This window comes from Triticum aestivum, chromosome 4D (assembly GCF_018294505.1).
Source record: "Triticum aestivum cultivar Chinese Spring chromosome 4D, IWGSC CS RefSeq v2.1, whole genome shotgun sequence".
NCBI lineage: Eukaryota > Viridiplantae > Streptophyta > Magnoliopsida > Poales > Poaceae > Triticum > Triticum aestivum.
In genome coordinates, this window is record NC_057805.1 from 65020607 (window position 1) to 65042466 (window position 21860).

The 21860-nt window shown below is 47.8% G+C and overlaps 1 long non-coding RNA gene across 3 annotated transcripts; it reads left to right on the top strand.

Annotated features, from left to right (window-relative positions):
• The first annotated feature begins 5829 nt into the window (after positions 1–5829).
• Positions 5830–8796, top strand: LOC123096239 (uncharacterized). Of its 3 annotated transcripts, none has more exons than XR_006446516.1 (4): positions 5830–6311; positions 6442–7384; positions 7569–7841; positions 8593–8796. It is a non-coding gene; the product is annotated as an uncharacterized lncRNA (long non-coding RNA). The 3 variants fall into 3 exon arrangements; XR_006446515.1 differs by having other exon boundaries at positions 5830–6307; positions 6442–7457; XR_006446514.1 differs by having other exon boundaries at positions 5830–6307.
• Positions 8797–21860: the final 13064 nt, after the last annotated feature.

The window sequence follows — 21860 nt, forward strand, 5'->3', positions numbered from 1 at the left end:
GCATGTTATACTTGTGGCGCAACTCCGAAGAGGAGGTTGTAGTCGACCTGCACCTCGTCGTCCTTGCGGATGAGGATGGAGTGCACATTGTATTTGTGGCGCAGCTCCGAAGAGGAGGTTGCAGTCGACCTGCACCTCGTCGTCCTTGCGGATAGGGATGGAGCGTATGTTACACTTATGGCGTACCTCCGAGGAGAAGGTTGCAGTCAACCTACGCCTCGTCGTCCTTGCGGATAGGGATGTGTTTCAAACTTAGGCGCGTACTGGACTGCAGCTAAGCCTCCGAGTGGGAGTGTTGCTCACCACTCGGTAGGATTTTTCAAACTTAGGCGAGTACTGGACTGCAGCTAAACCCCCGAGTGGGAGGGTTGCTCACCATTCGGTAGGAGTTTTCAAACTTAGGCGAGTACTGGACTACAGTTAAGCCCCCGAGTGGGAGGGTTGCTCAGCACTCGGTAGGATTTTTCAAACTTAGGCGAGTACTAGACTGCAGCTAAGCCCCCGAGTGGGAGGGTTGCTCACCACTCGGTAGGATTTTTCAAACTTAGGCGAGTACTGGACTGCAGCTAAGCCCCCGAGTGGGAGGGTTGCTCACCACTCGGTAGGATTTTTCAAACTTAGGCGAGCACTGGACTGCAGCTAAGCCCCCGAGTGAGAGGCTTGCTCACCACTCGGTAGGATTTTTTAAACTTAGGTGAGTACTGGACTGCAGCTAAGCCCCCGAGTGAGAGGCTTGCTCAGCACTCGGTAGGATTTTTTAAACTTAGGCGAGTACTGGACTGCAGCTAAGCCCCCGAGTGAGAGGCTTGCTCACCACTCGATAGGATTTTTTAAACTTAGGCGAGTACTGGACTGCAGCTAAGCCTCCGAGTGAGAGGCTTGCTCTTCACTCGACAGGATTTTTCAAACTTAGGCGAAACGGATTCGCATCTAAGGCACCCGAGTGAGAGGCTTGCTCTTCACTCGACAGTATTTTTCAAACTTAGGCAAAACGGATTCGCATCTAAGGCACCCACTGGGGGATTTGAAACATATAAAGAATCAGTGGCAGGCTTCTTGGAGCGCAACAAATCACTCGGATCTGCATTCTTCCGGTATTCTTGCATTTCAACTGCTGCCATTTGTGCGTCGGCGATTTTTGAGCCCTTCTGGAAGCACTCTTCTGCCTTCTGCCGATTGCCAGTGATAGTGATCACTCCTCTGGGACCAGGCATTTTCAACTTGAGGTACATGTAACATGGTCGAGCCATGAAACGTGCATAGGCAGGCCTACCTAGAATAGCATGATAAGCACTCTAGAAATCCACTACTTCAAATGTCAACTTTTCTTTGCGGTAATTCTTGGAATCACCGAAAACCACATCAAGGGCGATCTAGCCGAGTGATTCAGCCTTCTTTCCAGGTATGACGCCATGGAAACTCATATTGCTTTCACTAAGCTTGGACATCGGAATGTCCACTCCCTTCAAGGTCTCAGCATACAGGATATTCAGGCCACTACCACCATCCATCAGCACTTTAGTCAGTCGAGTGCCTTCAACAACTGGGTCGACCACCAGCGCTTGCCTCCCAGGGGTGGCTATACGTGCTGGATGGTCGGACTGGTCGTGATGGCAGTCTGGGACCACTTCAAATAACTTGGTGTTGCCAGAGCAACCATGTTCACCTCTTTGTTGATAACTTTCAGTCGACTTTTACTTTCGACGTCAGCAAAAATCATTAGAGTGGAATTGACGTTGGGAAAACCATCATCATCTTCTTCCTTATCCTCACCCTTGTCCGACTCCTTTTCCTTCTCCTTGGGTTGTTTCTCTCGGAACTGCTGGATCAGGAGCCGACACTGTCGAGTGGTGTGTTTAGGGTAAATCAGATTACCCTCTTCATCCTTCTTGATGTGAATGTGACAGGGTAAATCCAACACATCATTTCCGTCTTGATCTTTCACTTTCTTGGGGTTCCAGGGCTCTTTGGGCTTCCTCTGAACTTTCCTTGAGCCACAACTAAAGCCTCACCAGGAGCAGCTGGTTCGGCCTTGCGCTTCTGCTTCCGATTGGAATTCCCTCCTCCAGTTTCTTGGTCGACTGTTTTGTGTTTGCCACTCCGGAGTCGGTCTTCCTCTTCACCATTAGCGTACTTGGTGTCAATCTCCATCATCTGAGTCAGGGACATATCTCCTGTCCGACCGAATTTCAGATTCAACTCTTGATACTTAACACCCTCCTTGAAGGCACAAACTGCTTGGTGATCTGACACATTCTCCACTGTATGGTGCAATGTGATCCATCTCTGGATGTAATCTCTCAAGGTCTCATTCGGTTTCTGCACGTAGGACTGCAATTCTGTTAACCCTGCCGGCCGTTTGCAAGTACCCTCAAAAGTTCTGACAAACACTCGGGCGAGTTCTTCCCAACTGTATATGTTGCCAGGTGCTAACTGATTCAACCACACTCTGGCTGAGCCTTCCAACATCAGAGGAAGGTGTTTCATGGCCACTTCATCATTGCCGCCACCGATCTGTACAGCCACTCGGTAGTCCTCAAGCCAAGTGTCAGGCTTGGACTCACCAGTGAACTTGCTGACTCTAGTCGCCAACCTGAAGTTGGGAGGAATCACCGCAGCCCTGATGGCTCTGCTGAAGCACTCTGGGCCTGAAACATGTACTCTGCTGCCAGTCGGGTGATCTCTGTCATGACCCTCACTGTGTGCTCTGTTCCTGTCGACCAGACCTTGAACAAGAATAGATCTCGCATCAAAGCCCGGCTCCCTGGGGTTGACTGGAATTCTTCGCCCGTCACTGTGAGGGCGTCTGTCATCGTGCTGCCGAGGCAAACATGACCCACTCCTCGGGGGAGGTGTGGGCACTCGATGACGGTCATCGTGGTCGAGTCGGTGATCATACTGCTCACGGTTTCTGTACTGATCTCGCCAGTCCCCACGTCCCTCACGCCGCGGGGGCGATCTTGGGCTGTGCGCCGACTAAACTGTGTCTGCCATCACAGACCTGCTATGAATTCTATTCCGTGACTGTGATACCGCGGTGTTCTGCTCTCCTGCAGCCCGGAGTAAACCCGGATCTGCATCAAACCTCTGCCAGCTTCCGACTCGGAAGGCTGAATTGACTCTGCTATTCGGGCTGCAGCTGTGAGATTTTGAATCGGAGTTCGGTATACCTGAGTTGGAGGCGGAAAACACTGTCGTCGACTGGACTCAGGAATCCGCTGCCGAGCACGCTCGTCGAGTGCGTGCTGGAGGGTCTCCAGTCGAGTGCGCTTAGCCAAGTTGGTCAGGCGCGCCTCCTCCAAGGCTCGGGCCTCGAGGGTTTCTCCAATGATAGGAGTGTGAAGTGCATCCATATTGCGGCGGCGAAGCTCTTCCCTCTGCTGCGAAGAGAGGGGCCCGGGGCGGTACTCCTCGTGAATGCGCGACGGATCGCCGCTGCCATCGCCACCGTCGTCGCAGGGGAAGCCAGGAGGACTGCGTGGTCCGTTAACCATCAGGACTTCCACCGTGGGGTCACTGCTGTCGCACTCGGATGCGATCTCGACGGAGCCAGTCGACGGGTCGAACAGGCCGTAGAGAGTTTCATCGGGCTCGATTGCCGCGACTTGTGGGATGGCCGATTGGCGGGCCACCGCAAGCCTCACCCACCGCTGGAGCCGCGACCGACCCAAACGCTTGCACCGGCGAACAGCGGGGAGCGAGGACGCCACAGGAGCCGACCGATACTGAGTCGACGGCTGCCGAAGAAGGACGCCGCGGACGCATGCGCGAAAGTGCGTCGCCCCGCAGACGGGGAGCGCCTCGACGTCGAGTGGAGCCTCTTGGAGCCAAGCGGAGTCGTCAGCGACGAAGACGAGCGCGCCGAGACGGATCTCGCGGCCCTCAGCCAATCCTCCGCCGGAAACCATGATGATGGGAATCGGAAAAATCGCAACTTCACCAAAAAGTCGCTAAGACACCTGCCCCACGGTGGGCGCCAACTGTCGTGGATCTAAAACTGACAGTAGAATGGGGGGTAGGTGTGAGGAGGCAAGATCCTAGCTATGACGAAGTTGTACACGCGAGTTTTTACGAGTTCAGGCCCTTCGCGGAGGAAGTAATAGCCCTACGTCTCGGAGCCCGGAGGCGGTCGACTGGATTATGCGTGTGTGAGTTACAGGGGGGTGCGAACCCTTGTCCCAGAGGAGGGGGTGGCTTATATAGAGTACGCCAGGACCCCAGCTCCCCTCTGTTACACGGGGTTCAATGTTCATAAAGAAGAAGCGTTACAGGTAACGTCCGCAATAAAGTGTTATAAATGATAATTAAGTCTATGAGTAAACGCCCGACCGTTGCTGTGTAGAGTGACTTTAGATCTTCTGCATGTCGAGTGGTTTCTGTGATGGTCGAGTGACATTGATTCTTCCGAGTGGAATGTCTCTGGTCGAGTGGATGATGATACCCTTCGAATGCTTCTGACTTCAGGGTGATGTCCTTGGGGAGGGTATCTAGGTCAAGCCTATAATCCTACCCTAAGTACATAACTTCATCAGTGCGGACGCCTTGCTGCACGGGTGGCGGCGGCTAGTGATGGGGACGGAACGCGAGGGCGAGGAAGGGGCCGACGCCGGTGGGGCGGTGGGGTCGGAGGTGGCCACGGCATAGCAACCTCCGGAGCGTGCGTGCAGCAACACGCCTTGTATCAGCGACTGCGCGTGCTCCGGCCGGCTCTGCACTCGTTCACGCATACTGCTTGCAACGTGTTTTTTTAAACGGAGACAAAAGATTTTGTCTCATCGATCAATTGAACATATAAACCCTCAAGAAGTCATAGGCAGGATGAAGGTAGCCATGTCGCCTCTTATTCGCTGCTGCCACCGCCTGTAAATTTCGTTCCCCGCCGAGGGCATTTTGGTCTTTTCACGTGCAAGGTATAAATTGAGCGGCGGGCGCCACAGCGAGCGAGCAGGGCGAGAGGAAAGAACGAGCGAGCGGGGCGTGAGGCATCGAAAACTCGCCTCCCCCTCCCTTAGCAACCCTAGCCGCCATCTCCTCCTCCTCCTCCTCCTCCCACCTCAGCCGCCTCCCCCTCCCTCAGGAATGCTAGCCGTCGTCTCCTCCTCCTCCTCCCACCTCAGCCGCCTCCCCCTTACCCTCTCCCCCACCCCTCCTGCATCGCTGCCTCTCCTCCTTCTCCTCCACCAGCGCCGCCTCTCCTCCTCTTCTTCGTACGGATCTGACTGGATCCTTCCGCGCGTGCGTCCGCTTCTCCTCGAACTGAAGCGTCACAGGCAGGAGGTCAACATCCGGGTTCAGCCCTGATGAATTTGGGCTTGGGCGCGCTGCTGCTGGAGGGAAGGCCGTCCGCCACTGCTCGTGCCTCCACAACAACCATCTCTCCCCATGACCTGTGCCCAAATTGGATCCACAACCTAGGACATGCCCTAGCAAGGTAAGTACGTGATTTATTCCCAATCCTTGCTCCCCTCGATTGTTGCTGCTACGTACTTGTTGTGTGTGTCCTTTGTTCCTTGTCGATGCGCCTTCTATCAGTCGATGCCTCCTCATCTCTTGTCCTCACCACAGGGACTTGGAGATGGCGCTGAGGAGGAAAATGAGATCCGGGCGTAATCGAGTGTATTGGCAGCAGCTAGAGCGATGTGGCTTTCTATACGTAACCTTGCTTGTTTAGATACCCTCAAGAAGTCATAGGCACGATGAAGGTAGCCACGTCGCCTCTAATTCGCTGCTGCCACCGCCTGTAAATTTCGTTCCCCGCCGAGGGCATTTTGGTCTTTTCACGTGCAAGGTATAAATTGAGCGGCGGGCGCCACAGCGAGCGAGCAGGGCGAGAGGAAAGAACGAGCGAGCGGGGCGTGAGGCATCGAAAACTCGCCTCCCCCTCCCGCAGCAACCCTAGCCGCCATCTCCTCCTCCTCCCACCTCAGCCGCCTTCCCCTCCCTTAGGAACGCTAGCCGCCGTCTCCTCCTCCTCCTCCCACCTCAGCCGCCTCCCCCCTCCCCCTTACCCTCTCCCCCACCCCTCCTGCATCGCTGCCTCTCCTCCTTCTCCTCCACCAGCGCCGCCTCTCCTCCTCTTCTTCGTACGGATCTGACTGGATCCTTCCGTGCGTGCGTCCGCTTCTCCTCGAACTGAAGCGTCAGAGGCAGGAGGTCAACATCCGGGTTCAGCCCCGATGAATTTGGGCTTGGGCGCGCTGCTGCTGGAGGGAAGGCGGTCCGCCACTGCTCGTGCCTCCACAACAACCATCTCTCCCCATGACCTGTGCCCAAATTGGATCCACAACCTAGGACATGCCCTAGCAAGGTAAGTACGTGATTTATTCCCAATCCTTGCTCCCCTCGATTCTTGCTGCTACGTACTTGTTGTGTGTGTCCTTTGTTCCTTGTCGATGCGCCTTTTGTCAGTCGATGCCTCCTCATCTCTTGTCCTCACCACAGGGGCTTGGAGATGGCGCTGAGGAGGAAAATGAGATCCGGGCGTAATCGAGTGTATTGGCAGCAGCTAAGCGATGTGGCTTTCTATACGTAACCTTGCTTGTTTAGATGACCTGGTTTGTCCTTGTGGTAAGAGAACTAGCATCAATTAGTGCAGACTTTGCTTTTTATGCAAGAATTTGTTAAGGTAAATATTCCATATTATATCCATGATTCTGAAGAAACATTGTGCAACAATTTCCTGTAATATATATCTTCGGATGAATTGGTAGTCACACACCCACGACACTTTACCTTTGAAGCCTGTATATATTTGTGAGTGTACAAGCATAATTAGTTATAGGGGAGAAAGATGCTGCTCTTCTCTCGAAGACCACAAAGGTTCATGCCCTTTGCCGATTGATTTTTCTTTATTGTATTGATCAGCTTTGCCAAGTCATTTGTGGTATTTAGCATTCTCAAATTTTTATATTTAGCTAAATTTAATCTTGACCTGATTTGCTCTGCCCAATACACGCATGATGCCTTTTCTTTTCCATCAACTGGATGCAAGATTAGTTTACCCTTTAGACTTTGTGTTAGATTAGCCTTTCCTGTATATCTTTGATGGATCAACTGTGTTCGATTGTAGGTACTGTATATACGTTCTTTGATGGATCAGCTGCGTTAGATTGTAGATACTGCTGAGAACAAAGTTGTATTTGGATATGATATTAGTTTTACAATCATTTTTTTTGCTAATTTTAATCTGATGCAAAAGAGTTCAGTATAATTAAAATTTGGTTTCATACAGAAGCTCCATCATTGGAATCAGTATACGTCTGCTGATAAATCCCTTTGTATGATCATGCTTTTTAGGAATTGATATTCCAATCAATCTGTTGATGTGGTGTTTGTCGGAGGCGAAGGGTAGCGACGGTTTCATTCTGAGATCGTCTTCCTCGAGGTACATTCATGAGTCAGTGCGTCACTTCAGTTCACCTTACCACAAATGCTTTGCGGGCTGCTCTCTCATCTGAGTATGTACGCCTTGTATATTGCAGTTCTTCCTAAGCGAGTATTATTGCAGATCCCAGAAGAAGACTAACTTCTGCTTGTTTCCACCACCACAATATTTTCTTCATTGGCAGGATTACTGCTACAACCAAACTTAGAATCATGCTAGGTATGCATATTCGGAGTATAAGATTATGATGACAAGTTCTGAGAATCCGAGCATCTGAGGTGAGCTTCCCGGCGATGGCGGCGACGCTCGTGGGCATCGCGGCGCTTGGGGATGCAGCAGATCCCCACCAGGCCGTGCTGGCACTTGGGGTACTCCCCGACGACGACGGCCCAGCGGCGGATGGTGCGAGGGAGGCCGGCCACCGCGACGAGTTCCTCTTCCTCTCTCCCCGATCTAGGTCAGATCCCGTTTAACCCCCCTCCTGCCCTGATTGCTTGTGCCATGATTTGCTCCGTGTTTGGATGAGGAAGTAGACCAGCAGGAGGAAGAGAGGATCTCAGGACGCGCTCCTTATTGGATTATTGAAATATGCAGTAATAAGAGAGATTAAACGTGTTTAGAAGAGAGAGCACTAAGATAAGAAGCAGCGAAGAATAGAATAGAATAGCAAGTCATAGTTTTAAGAGTAAAAAGAATGAGAGAGTAACTAAGAAATTAGAACAGAGAGAAGATTTGCAGAGTTAAAAGAGTATGAATCCTACACTTTCTAGCTGAGAATAGATAGAGAGAAAGCAAGACACAATCAGTTCTAGACACCATAAAACCATAAGTTGTAGCCTTGTACAGACAAGCAGAAGTACAAGAACATGAGATGATGCAAAGAAGAGAGTGATATAGTGAGAATACATAAGTAAATCTCGTCCGTACCTAATTTGGGGGAAAAGAGAGATGAATTTGGGAGAGTCTTCTTCAGTCCATGATTCTTGGGGGCTGTAGATTTTTTTGGTAGTGTACGTGTTGTGTCGTACCCACAAATATCTGTTCTGCACCATGATAGCATGAGCTTGCTGCAGCCATATGGTTCTTAAGAGTATGGTGCTTGTTAAAAAAAGAGTTTGATAGTCTGATTTGGTTCTCATGGTGGTATGTTTCCTATCATCTCCTTTTTTAGTTTCTAACTTTATGCTTTCATTTTTTCTCTTGGCCAGCAAGAGCAGTAGGAGGCGGCGGGGAGGATGAGCAAGGAGGCGGCGGGAGGAAGAGAGATTCTTGGCGGCGCGCTTGCCTTATTGGACATGTTGTGCAGCTCACTGTTTTTTTCTCTTGCCATCATCTCCAATAGTGTCGAGTCCCCTTCCCGGCGCCAATTGCAACACATATCTCCTTTGACTGATTAGCCATTGTTTCCCGCAGCCGGTTTAGTTTTGTCTCGAACATCTGTTTTCTTTGAGATTTGTTTTTGTCGTGTGCTGATTATTTAGACATCCTCTCTGCCACCACAACCTATCCAAGCAAGCAACAGATCGAGGAGGATGGAGGCACGGCGCGACGACGACCGTGGCATAGATCAAGAGCATGGTCATGGGCTCATGGCCAGGGAGCGAATCAGGCATCCTGGATCACGACGGAAGGTGGAAGCTGCGAGAGCTGCCCGAAGAAGAGGGCGATGACATGGGGTGGAGGCCGAGGAAGAGGGCGACGAAGAGGGGGTGGAAGAGGGTGTGTCTGTGGTTATCGCCTTTCGAGACGACGCGACTTGATGATTTAGATTCGCCTTCCGAGATGATGCGACGCGGCAATTCAGATTTCTCTCCTTCCTCGCCTCAATGTCATGCTCTGCTTCTCTAGCTTGTAGGTTGTGGCCTTTCTCTTCTCCTCTTGTTTCCTTGCATTCTGATCAAGCCATGGTGCATATGTTGGAAATATGCCCTAGAGGCAATAATAAATGGTTATTATTATATTTCTTTGTTCATGATAATTGTCTATTGTTCATGCTATAATTGTATTATCCGGAAATCGTAATACATGTGTGAATACATAGACCATAACGTGTCCCTAGTAAGCCTCTAGCTGACTAGCTCGTTGATCAACAGATAGTCATGGTTTCCTGACTATGGACATTGGATGTCATTGATAACGGGATCACATCATTAGGAGAATGATGTGATGAACAAGACCCAATCCTAAGCATAGCATAAAAGATCGTGTAGTTCGTTTGCTAGAGCTTTTTACAATGTCAAGTATCTTTTCCTTAGACCATGAGATCGTGCAACTTCCGGATGCCGTAGGAGTGCTTTGGGTGTGCCAAACGTCACAACGTAACTGGGTGACTATAAAGGTGCACTACGGGTATCTCCGAAAGTGTCTGTTGGGCTGGCACGGATCGAGACTGGGATTTGTCACTCCGTATGACGGAGAGGTATCTCTGGGCCCACTCGGTAATGCATCATCATAATGAGCTCAATGTGACTAAGGAGTTAGCCACGGGATCATGCATTACGGTACGAGTAAAGAGACTTGCCGGTAACGAGATTGAACAAGGTATTGGGATACCGACGATCGAATCTCGGGCAAGTAACATACCAATTGACAAAGGGAATTGTATACGGGATTGATTGAATCCTCGACATCGTGGTTCATCTGATGAGATCATCGTGGAACATGTGGGAGCCAACATGGGTATCCAGATCCCGCTGTTGGTTATTGACCGGAGAGGCGTCTCGGTCATGTCTGCATGTCTCCCGAACCCGTAGGTCTACACACTTAAGGTTCGGTGACGCTAGGGTTGTAGAGATATGAGTATGCAGAAACCCGAAAGTTGTTCGGAGTCCCGGATGAGATCCCGGACGTCACGAGGAGTTCCGGAATGGTCCGGAGGTGAAGATTTATATATAGGAAGTCCAGTTTTGGCCACCGGGAAAGTTTCGGGGGTTATCGGTATTGTATCGGGACCACCGGAAGGGTCCCGGGGGTCCACCGGGTGGGGTCACCTATCCCGGAGGGCCCCATGGGCTGAAGTGGGAAGGGAACCAGCCCTTAGTGGGCTAGGGGTGGGGGGCGCCCCACTTGCCTTGGGGGGCAAGCTTCCCCCCTGGCCGCCCCCCCCCCCTTGTAGATGGGATCCAGGGCCGCCCCCCCCTCCCAGGGCCCTATATATAGTGGGGGGGAGGGAGGGCAGCAGTACCACAGCCCCTGGCGCCTCCCTCTCCCCCTGCAACACCTCTCCCTCTCGCAGAAGCTTGGCGAAGCCCTGCCGAGATCCCCGCTACTTCCACCACCACACCGTCGTGCTACTGGATCTCCATCAACCTCTCCTTCCCCCTTGCTGGATCAAGAAGGAGGAGACGTCGCTGCTCCGTACGTGTGTTGAACGCGGAGGTGTCGTCCGTTCGGCACTCGGTCATCGGTGATTTGGATCACGGCGAGTACGACTCCATCAACTCCGTTCACTTGAACGCTTCCGCTCGCGATCTACAAGGGTATGTAGATGCACTCCTTTCCCCTCGTTGCTAGTATACTCCATAGATGGATCTTGGTGATGCGTAGGAAATTTTAAAATTCTGCTACGATCCCCAACAGTGGCATCATGAGCCAGGCCTATGCGTAGTTACTATGCACGAGTAGAACACAAAGCAGTTGTGGGCGTAGATGTTGTCAATTTTTCTTGCCACTACTAGTCTTATCTTGTTTCGGCGGTATTGTGGGATGAAGCGGCCCGGACCGACCTTACACGTACGCTTACGTGAGACAGGTTCCACCGACTGACATGCACTAGTTGCATAAGGTGGCTAGCGGGTGTCTGTCTCTCCCACTTTAGTCGGAACGGATTCGATGAAAAGGGTCCTTATGAAGGGTAAATAGAAATTGGCATATCACGTTGTGGTTTTACGTAGGTAAGAAACGTTCTTGCTAGAAACCTATAGAAGCCACGTAAAAACTTGCAACAACAATTAGAGGACGTCTAACTTGTTTTTGCAGCATGTGCCTTGTGATGTGATATGGCCAGAAGATGTGATGAATGATATATGTGATGTATGAGATTGATCATATTCTTGTAATAGGAATCACGACTTGCATGTCGATGAGTATGACAACCTGCAGGAGCCATAGGAGTTGTCTTTATTATTTTGTATGACCTGCGTGTCATTGAATAACGCCATGTAAATTACTTTACTTTATTGCTAAACACGTTAGCCATAGAAGTAGAAGTAATCGTTGGCGTGACAACTTCATGAAGACACGATGATGGAGATCATGGTGTCATGCCGGTGACGAAGATGATCATGGCGCCCCGAAGATGGAGATCAAAGGAGCAAAATGATATTGGCCATATCATGTCACTATTTGATTGCATGTGATGTTTATCATGTTTTGCATCTTATTTGCTTAGAACGACGGTAGTAAGTAAGATGATCCCTTATAATAATTTCAAGAAAGTGTTCCCCTAACTGTGCACCGTTGCGAAGGTTCGTTGTTTCGAAGCACCACGTGATGATCGGGTGTGATAGATTCTAACGTTCGCATACAACGGGTGTTGACGAGCCTAGCATGTACAGACATGGCCTCGGAACACACGCAATACACGTAGGTTTACTTGACGAGCCTAGAATGTACAGACATGGCCTCGGAACACGGAAGACCGAAAGGTCGAGCATGAGTCGTATAGAAGATACGATCAACATGGAGATGTTCACCGATCTTGACTAGTCCGTCTCACGTGATGATCGGACACGGCCTAGTTAACTCGGATAATGTTTCACTTAGATGACTAGAGGGATGTCTATCTGAGTGGGAGTTTATTGAATAATTTGATTAGATGAACTTAATTATCATGAACTTAGTCTAAAATCTTTACAATATGTCTTGTAGATCAAATGGCCCACGTTGTCCTCAACTTCAACGCGTTCCTAGAGAAAACCAAGCTGAAAGATGATGGCAGCAACTATACGGACTGGGTCCGGAACCTGAGGATCATCCTCATAGCTGCCAAGAAAGATTATGTCCTAGAAGCACCGCTAGGTGAAGCACCCATCCCAGAGAACCAAGACGTTATGAACGCTTGGCAATCACGTGCTGATGATTACTCCCTCGTTCAATGCGGCATGCTTTACAGCTTAGAACCGGGGCTCCAAAAGCGTTTTGAGAAACATGGAGCATATGAGATGTTCGAAGAGCTGAAAATGGTTTTCCAAGCTCATGCCCGGGTCGAGAGATATGAAGTCTCCGACAAGTTCTTCAGCTGTAAAATGGAGGAAAATAGTTCTGTTAGTGAGCACATACTCAGAATGTCTGGGTTACACAACCGCTTGTCTCAGCTGGGAGTTAATCTCCCGGATGACGCGGTCATTGACAGAATCCTTCAGTCGCTTCCACCGAGCTACAAGAGCTTTGTGATGAACTTCAATATGCAAGGGATGGAAAAGACCATTCCTGAGGTATATTCAATGCTGAAATCAGCGGAGGTGGAGATCAGAAAGGAACATCAAGTGTTGATGGTGAATAAAACCACTAAGTTCAAGAAGGGCAAGGGTAAGAAGAACTTCAAGAAGGACGGCAAGGGAGTTGCCGCGCCCGGTAAGCCAGTTGCCGGGAAGAAGTCAAAGAATGGACCCAAGCCTGAGACTGAGTGCTTTTATTGCAAGGGAAGTGGTCACTGGAAGCGGAACTGCCCCAAATACTTAGCGGACAAGAAGGCCGGCAATACCAAAGATATATGTGACATACATGTAATTGATGTGTACCTTACCAGTACTCGTAGTAGCTCCTGGGTATTTGATACTGGTGCGGTTGCTCATATTTGTAACTCAAAACAGGAGCTGCGGAATAAGCGGAGACTGGCGAAGGACGAGGTGACGATGCGCGTCGGGAATGGTTCCAAGGTCGATGTGATCGCCGTCGGCACGCTGCCTCTGCATTTACCTATGGGATTAGTTTTAAACCTCAATAATTGTTATTTAGTGCCAACTTTGAGCATGAACATTGTATCTGGATCTCGTTTAATTCGAGATGGCTACTCATTTAAATCCGAGAATAATGGTTGTTCTATTTATATGAGAGATATGTTTTATGGTCATGCCCCGCTGGTCAATGGTTTATTTTTGATGAATCTCGAACGTGATGTTACACATATTCATAGCGTGAATACCAAAAGATGTAAAGTTGATAACGATAGTCCCACATACTTGTGGCACTGCCGCCTTGGTCACATTGGTGTCAAGCGCATGATGAAGCTCCATGCAGATGGACTTTTGGAGTCTCTTGATTACGAATCATTTGACATGTGCGAACCATGCCTCATGGGTAAGATGACCAAGACTCCGTTCTCCGGAACAATGGAGCGAGCAAACAATTTATTGGAAATCATACATACCGATGTGTGCGGTCTAATGAGTGTTGAGGCTCGCGGAGGATTCGTTATGTTCTCACTCTCACTGATGACTTAAGTAGATATGGATATGTCTACCTAATGAAACACAAGTCTGAAACCTTTGAAAAGTTCAAGGAATTTCAGAGTGAGGTTGAGAATCAACGTGACAGGAAAATAAAGTTCTTACGATCAGATCATGGTCGAGAATATTTAAGTCACGAATTTGGTACGCACTTAAAGAAATGTGGAATCGTTTCACAACTCACGCCGCCTGGAACACCTCGGCGAAATGGTGTGTCCGAACGTCGTAATCGCACTCTATTGGATATGGTGCGATCTATGATGTCTCTTACCGATCTACCGCTCTCATTTTGGGGCTATGCTTTAGAGACTGCCGCATTCACTTTAAATAGGGCTCCGTCGAAATCCGTTGAGACGACACCGTATGAATTATGGTTTGGGAAGAAACCTAAGCTGTCGTTTCTAAAAGTTTGGGGATGCGATGCTTATGTCAAGAAACTTCAACCTGAAAAGCTCGAACCCAAGTCGGAGAAATGCGTCTTCATAGGATACCCTAACGAAACTATTGGGTATACCTTCTACCTCAGATCCAAAGGCAAGATCTTCGTTGCCAAGAATGGGTCCTTTCTGGAGAAAGAGTTTCTCTCGAAGGAAGTAAGTGGGAGGAAAGTGGAACTTGATGAGGTGATAGTCACCCCTTCCGAACCAGAAAGTAGCACAGCGCGGGAAGATATTCCTGTGGTGCCTACACCGACTGGGGAGGAAGTTAATGATGATGATCATGAAGCTTCGGATCAAGTTACTGTTGAACTTTGAAGGTCCACAAGAACACGTTCCGCACCAGAGTGGTACGGCAACCCTGTCCTGGAAATCATGTTGTTAGACAACGGTGAACATTCGAACTATGAAGAAGCGATGGCGGCCCCGGATTCCGACAAATGGCTAGAAGCCATGAAATCCGAGATAGGATCCATGTATGAAAACGAAGTATGGACTTTGACTGACTTGCCCGATGATCGGCGAGCCATAGAAAATAAATGGATCTTTAAGAAGAAGACAGACGCGGATGGTAATGTGACCATCTATAAGGCTCGACTTGTCGCTAAGGGTTATCGACAAGTTCAAGGGGTTGACTACGATGAGACTTTCTCACCCGTAGCGAAGCTGAAGTCCGTCCGAATCATGTTAGCAATTGCCGCATTCTATGATTATGAGATATGGCAAATGGACGTCAAAACGGCATTCCTTAACGGCTTCCTTAAGGAAGAATTGTATATGATGCAGCCGGAAGGTTTTGTCGATCCTAAGAATGCTAACAAAGTATGCAAGCTCCAGCGCTCAATCTATGGGCTGGTGCAAGCATCTCGGAGTTGGAACATTCGCTTTGATGAGATGATCAAAGCGTTTGGGTTTACACAGACTTATGGAGAAGCCTGTGTTTACAAGAAAGTGAGTGGGAGCTCTGTAGCATTTCTCATATTATATGTGGATGACATACTATTGATGGGAAATGATATAGAATTCTTGGAAAGTATAAAGGCCTATTTGAATAAGTGTTTTTCAATGAAGGACCTTGGAGAAGCTGCTTATATATTAGGCATCAAGATCTATAGAGATAGATCAAGACGCCTCATTGGTCTTTCACAGAGTACGTACCTTGACAAGATATTGAAGAAGTTCAATATGGATCAGTCCAAGAAGGGGTTCTTGCCTGTATTGCAAGGTGTGCAATTGAGCACGGCTCAATGCCCGACCACGGCAGAAGATAGAGAAAAGATGAGTGTCATCCCCTATGCCTCGGCCATAGGGTCTATTATGTATGCCATGCTGTGTACCAGACCTGATGTAAACCTTGCCGTAAGTTTGGTAGGAAGGTACCAAAGTAATCCCGGCATGGAACACTGGACAGCGGTCAAGAATATCCTGAAGTACCTGAAGAGGACTAAGGATATGTTTCTCGTTTATGGAGGTGACGAAGAGCTCGTCGTAAAGGGTTACGTCGACGCTAGCTTCGACACAGATCTGGATGACTCGAAGTCACAAACCGGATACGTGTATATTTTGAATGGAGGGGCAGTAAGCTGGTGCAGTTGCAAGCAAAGCGTCGTGGCGGGATCTACATGTGAAGCGGAGTACATGGCGGCCTCAGAGGCAGCACAGGAAGCAGTCTGGATAAAGGAGTTCATTACCGACCTAGGGGTGATTCCCAATGCGTCGGGCCCGATGACTCTCTTCTGTGACAACACTGGAGCTATTGCCCTTGCCAAGGAGCCCAGGTTTCACAGGAAGACCAAGCATATCAAGCGTCGCTTCAACTCCATTCGTGAAAGTGTTCAGAATGGAGACATAGATATTTGTAAAGTACATACGGACCTGAATGTAGCAGATCCGTTGACTAAACCTCTCCCTAGAGCAAAACATGATCAACACCAGAACGCTATGGGTGTTCGATTCATCACAATGTAACTAGATTATTGACTCTAGTGCAAGTGGGAGACTGTTGGAAATATGCCCTAGAGGCAATAATAAATGGTTATTATTATATTTCTTTGTTCATGATAATTGTCTATTGTTCATGCTATAATTGTATTATCTGGAAATCGTAATACATGTGTGAATACATAGACCATAACGTGTCCCTAGTAAGCCTCTAGTTGACTAGCTCGTTGATCAACAGATAGTCATGGTTTCCTGACTATGGACATTGGATGTCATTGATAACGGGATCACATCATTAGGAGAATGATGTGATGGACAAGACCCAATCCTAAGCATAGCACCAAAGATCGTGTAGTTCGTTTGCTAGAGCTTTTTACAATGTCAAGTATCTTTTCCTTAGACCATGAGATCGTGCAACTCCCGGATGTCGTAGGAGTGCTTTGGGTGTGCCAAACGTCACAACGTAACTGGGTGACTATAAAGGTGCACTACGGGTATCTCCGAAAGTGTCCGTTGGGTAGGCACGGATCGAGACTGGGATTTGTCACTCCGTATGACGGAGAGGTATCTCTGGGCCCACTCGGTAATGCATCATCATAATGAGCTCAATGTGACTAAGGAGTTAGCCACGGGATCATGCATTACGGTACGAGTAAAGAGACTTGCCGGTAACGAGATTGAACAAGGTATTGGGATACCGACGATCGAATCTCGGGCAAGTAACATACCGATTGACAAAGGGAATTGTATACGTGATTGATTGAATCCTCGACATCGTGGTTCATCCGATGAGATCATCGTGGAACATGTGGGAGCCAACATGGGTATCCAGATCCCGCTGTTGGTTATTGACCAGAGAGGTGTCTCGGTCATGTCTGCATGTCTCCCGAACCCGTAGGGTCTACACACTTAAGGTTCGGTGACGCTAGGGTTGTAGAGATATGAGTATGCGGAAACCCGAAAGTTGTTCGGACTCTCGGATGATATCCCGGACGTCACGAGGAGTTCCGGAATGGTCCGGAGGTGAAGAATTATATATAGGAAGTCCAGTTTTGGCCACCGGGAAAGTTTCGGGGGTTATCGGTATTGTATCGGGACCACCGGAAGGGTCCCGGGGGTCCACCGGGTGGGGCCACCTATCCCGGAGGGCCCCATGGGCTGAAGTGGGAAGGGAACCAGCCCTTAGTGGGCTGGGGCGCCCCCCTTGGGCCTCCCCCTGCGCCTAGGGTTGGAAACCCTAGGGGTGGGGGGCGCCCCACTTGCCTTGGGGGGCAAGCTTCCCCCTGGCCGCCGCCCCCCCCTTGTAGATGGGATCCAGGGCCGGCGCCCCCCTCCCAGGGGCCTATATATAGTGGGGGGAGGGAGGGCAGCAGTACCATAGCCCCTGGCGCCTCCCTCTCCCCCTGCAACACCTCTCCCTCTCGCAGAAGCTTGGCGAAGCCCTGCCGAGATCCCCGCTACTTCCACCACCACGCCGTCGTGCTGCTGGATCTCCATCAACCTCTCCTTCCCCCTTGCTGGATCAAGAAGGAGGAGACGTCGCTGCTCCGTACGTGTGTTGAACGCGGAGGTGCCGTCCGTTCGGCACTCGGTCATCGGTGATTTGGATCACGGCGAGTACGACTCCATCAACCCCGTTCACTTGAACGCTTCCGCTCGCGATCTACAAGGGTATGTAGATGCACTCCTTTCCCCTCGTTGCTAGTATACTCCATAGATGGATCTTGGTGATGCGTAGGAAATTTTAAAATTCTGCTACGATCCCCAACAGCATATTGCCTCCGGTTTGCTTATGTGAGTGTGCTTCTATACAGAAAATTTGATTTGCTTGTTTTTCATTTCTTTAGGGGTATGAGGAGAGAGCTCTATTGTTTGCAGTGGCTGCATCATTTCGACAAGTGATATGATTGATCTTTGCTATGTGGACCAATGGCATGATGTGTACCTAAGGTTGGAGGTGCTGAATTGGGTAAGAAAAACATGACAACCATTTGCTTGTTTTCCACTTCTTTAGGGATATGAGGACAAAGCTCTATTGTTAGTGGCTACTTCCATTTTGGATGATTAATTATTTGCATGAAGGTTCAGAGAATGGCCTTTATTGCCTTACAGTCCAACTGGTAAACAGAACAGTGCCTTACATAAGCACTAATGGCGATCTTATATACTTATATGTATATGTTTTCTTTATGCAGAACACGTGAGAAATCACTGATGCGCATGGTTGACAGCTTTTGCACGATGAAGTAAAATTGGCAGGTGCTTTTCTCTACTTTCTAATATTATCCATATATCACAGGGCAAAGATAGGTAGTTTTAGCAGGGATTAGTGGTTCATCGCAATTTTTCTAGCTTCTTTTGTCCTCCAAATGATACAGAAGGCAGTCAAGTTCCATCCTCTAATTTCTTGTGATCTTTGTAGGACCAATTAGGATGCATACCCGAAGGAGTGAATCTACTGGATCAGCTGAAAATTGATCTCTATTTGGTTTCTGTTTTTGCGTTTGGTTTTGCCGGCCGCTCGTCCTTGGTATGCTCATCCATCTTGGCTGCTCTGCTTGCCTGCTTCTCCTGTCTAACTCAGGTAAATGGACCGTTTTTTAATTTGTCCGGGGAACGAATCTTCTTTTACCTGTCTATTCCATAGCATGCCGGTGCACTGACCACTTCATGTCCATTTATTTATTAGGTTCTGCGATCTCTTGTGTTGCTGCGTCCCGATCTTCTTCTTTGTTGCATCGCTGTTCTGTCATCGAGGTTTGCTTGCTTTCTGTCTAGCTAAAATGCATATTTCCTTTCCTGTACATGTTGTCATGGTGTTTAAATTGCTGATCATTTTAAGTTTCTGGATCTGGCACGCCATCGTGTATTGTTCGGCCTCGTCCCGCTTATATGTCATGCTTGTGTGAGCGCAGAATGTGTCCGCTTATTTCAGTCGTTATACATGTTTTGGAGGTTGTGGTAGCAGAGTAGTGTGGTGTGCTTTATGACGCTTTCCTATCTGTGTGAGGTTGCAGAGGACGTGTCTGTATTTGCTGGGGTGGAATTCAAATTGTGAGGGATGGTTGTGCTTAGATTTGGTCGCTGTTGGTCGGTTCTTGACTTTAGCGCATGAAAACCTGCAACTGCTATCAAGCGAACCACAGGTAACTAAACTTCTGATTTGGTGATGTAGACATAGATCTACCTGATCCCAATTACTGGAGTATTTTAGTTCTATTGATTTGTAGCATCTATATTATTAGATATACACTTACGGATGTGCTTCTTTAGCGTGCCTTCTCTCATCTCACAGTAAATTGTTTTGTTGTTCTAAATAATTGCTGCAGGAGGGAGCAGCAGGCATAGAAGAAATCCCAAGCCATTTTTGCTCAGCTGTAGCATCTTCCACTGACAATAAGTCTGCACAGCAGCTTGATGAGGTTTGTTCTTGCATTTAAAAACATAAGTCTTTCAGTTGCTCTCTACTCGCTGGTAAAAACACATAGTGTGAATTTCCTTTATAAATACCCAGCTGAAGCATACCTTAGTTAAATCAATCAATAGTGACTTGTATTACTAGAGAGTAGAGACGTAAGAAAACACCCTTAGGTGTGACACTCTACGTGGTTACCTTCTTAGTCCCAGCTATTGACATCATACTGAGATCACACTCTGCCAAGCGGAATATTTGTTTCTATGTACTTCTGGATGCTAATTTACCGTTCTTGATTTTCATGGGGATATTCCTTCATTATTTGGTTACCGGTCAATGCTTGGTCCTATTTCCCACCTTGTGCTTTGACTTCTTGCATTTTTTCCGTCTAAGTTATTAGGCTACTGCTGCCTGGTTTGCCCATGATGAACCACTAATTATGATGCACTGCTGGCTGGTCTGCCTTTTTTATGCTTTTTTAGTGACAACATTCAGACTTAATGTTTATTACTTCATTTCAGAGTTTTAAATTAAGACATCGCGGTCAATTTATATGGTCTTCTGAAGTTTCACCTTCCCTTTGTCATATTGGTTTGATCAAATCAATGGGAAGCCGGCATGACTTTCATGTACTGGCTTACAGTCTCATTAAGTACTCCCTCTTCAAACTAATACAAGACCTTTTAGATCACTACTTACCTTTTAGATCACTAAAATAGTGATCTAAAAGGTCTTACATCTTAGCGCACATTTAACTACTTTATTTGCTGTACTATTGTGGATGCACCGCAGAATAAAGCAGTCCTTCATTTTTCTTCTCTGCAGGCTGATGTTCTTGCTTAGTATAAGCCAACAATGGAGAAACTGACCAAGCTATCTTTCATGATCAATTACACACCAAGCCTATATTTTTGCTGCTTCTACATGTTGCTATGATGGTCATTCAGCCCATTTTCTTGAACCTGCACTACAATGAGAGATCTGGGCTACTTCTTTGTGGCTTTCAAACTTGAAATGTTTGTTTTGAAGTTAGTTTAGTTTTTTGTTGTGAATTCACAGCTTCTCGCATGTACCGTCCTCTTAGGCCTTTAGATTTCCAAAGAAACTAAATGAAGATATGGTGGTATGGTCTCAATAGTACAACTTAAAGCCTTTCATGCTTTATATTTTCTCTGAAATTTACTCTTGAAGAATAATGTATCTATGTTAGATCCGGTGAGAAAAGGCGGCTTCCAAGCAGAGGATGCGGGAGTGTTGCCATATTTGGTTTTCGACTTGGGTGTCCAAATATTCTCACAATACTTGGCTCCCTCTCCGCCTTTGCGCCATTAGTGCAACGAGTCATCTAGTTAAGAACAAAAGACAATCCATACGCGGACTACTCGCAAAGTAGAAAAGGAAAGGTAGTTGCTCCTTTCGCCTCAGTTTACATATAAACGAAATGCTATTTGCCAAACGTATGCTATCTGGCGTTTCCCAACGACATCGGCTACGGTACGATTTTCTGGCATGAATCGTGACGCAAAGATGGTGCCACGTCAGGGTTCCCTATTTTTATTCTACCCCATAAAATATACTCCCTCCGTTCCTAGATATAAGGTGTATATATTTTTGAGAAAAAAATCTGAAATATAAGGTGTATTGCGATTGCACTACTTGTCTGGATTATGTTTTTAGGGATTTGATTACATTTCCTTATATTAGGCAAGCTCCTCTATTTATCATGTCAATTAGTCAGGTGTAAGCTAGCTCAAAACTTGTGAAATTTTTCCTCCACATGCGTTCTTTAATTTTCATGCCAAAAACTATACACCCTATATTAAGGGAGTACCACCGAGGGGGCGCGGAGGGGATAGAACCCATTGTCCTCCTTCAGCAATGAGAAGAGCGTTTACCACTTGGACCGAAGCTATCTTGAGAATAAAAGTTGCTATATATACTTTCAAGGATCTTTTAAATTAGTTTTTTCATTTAAAATAATGAAACTCCTGATTTTATTTTCATTTTTGAAAGAACAAAAGTCCGTATCTTTTAGAGGGGGTTTCTTCTAAACTTGCCATGTAATTTTTATTATAGATAGCATGGAAATTCCGTTTTCCATTCAAACCATGACATTTTTCTGTCATCCAAAAACATGGCATTTTAATTTCTCACATTGCATTATTATTATTAAGGCATGTCATTGTAATAATTAATAACATGTCATTTTTATTAATAAGAGGATTGTAGTTTTA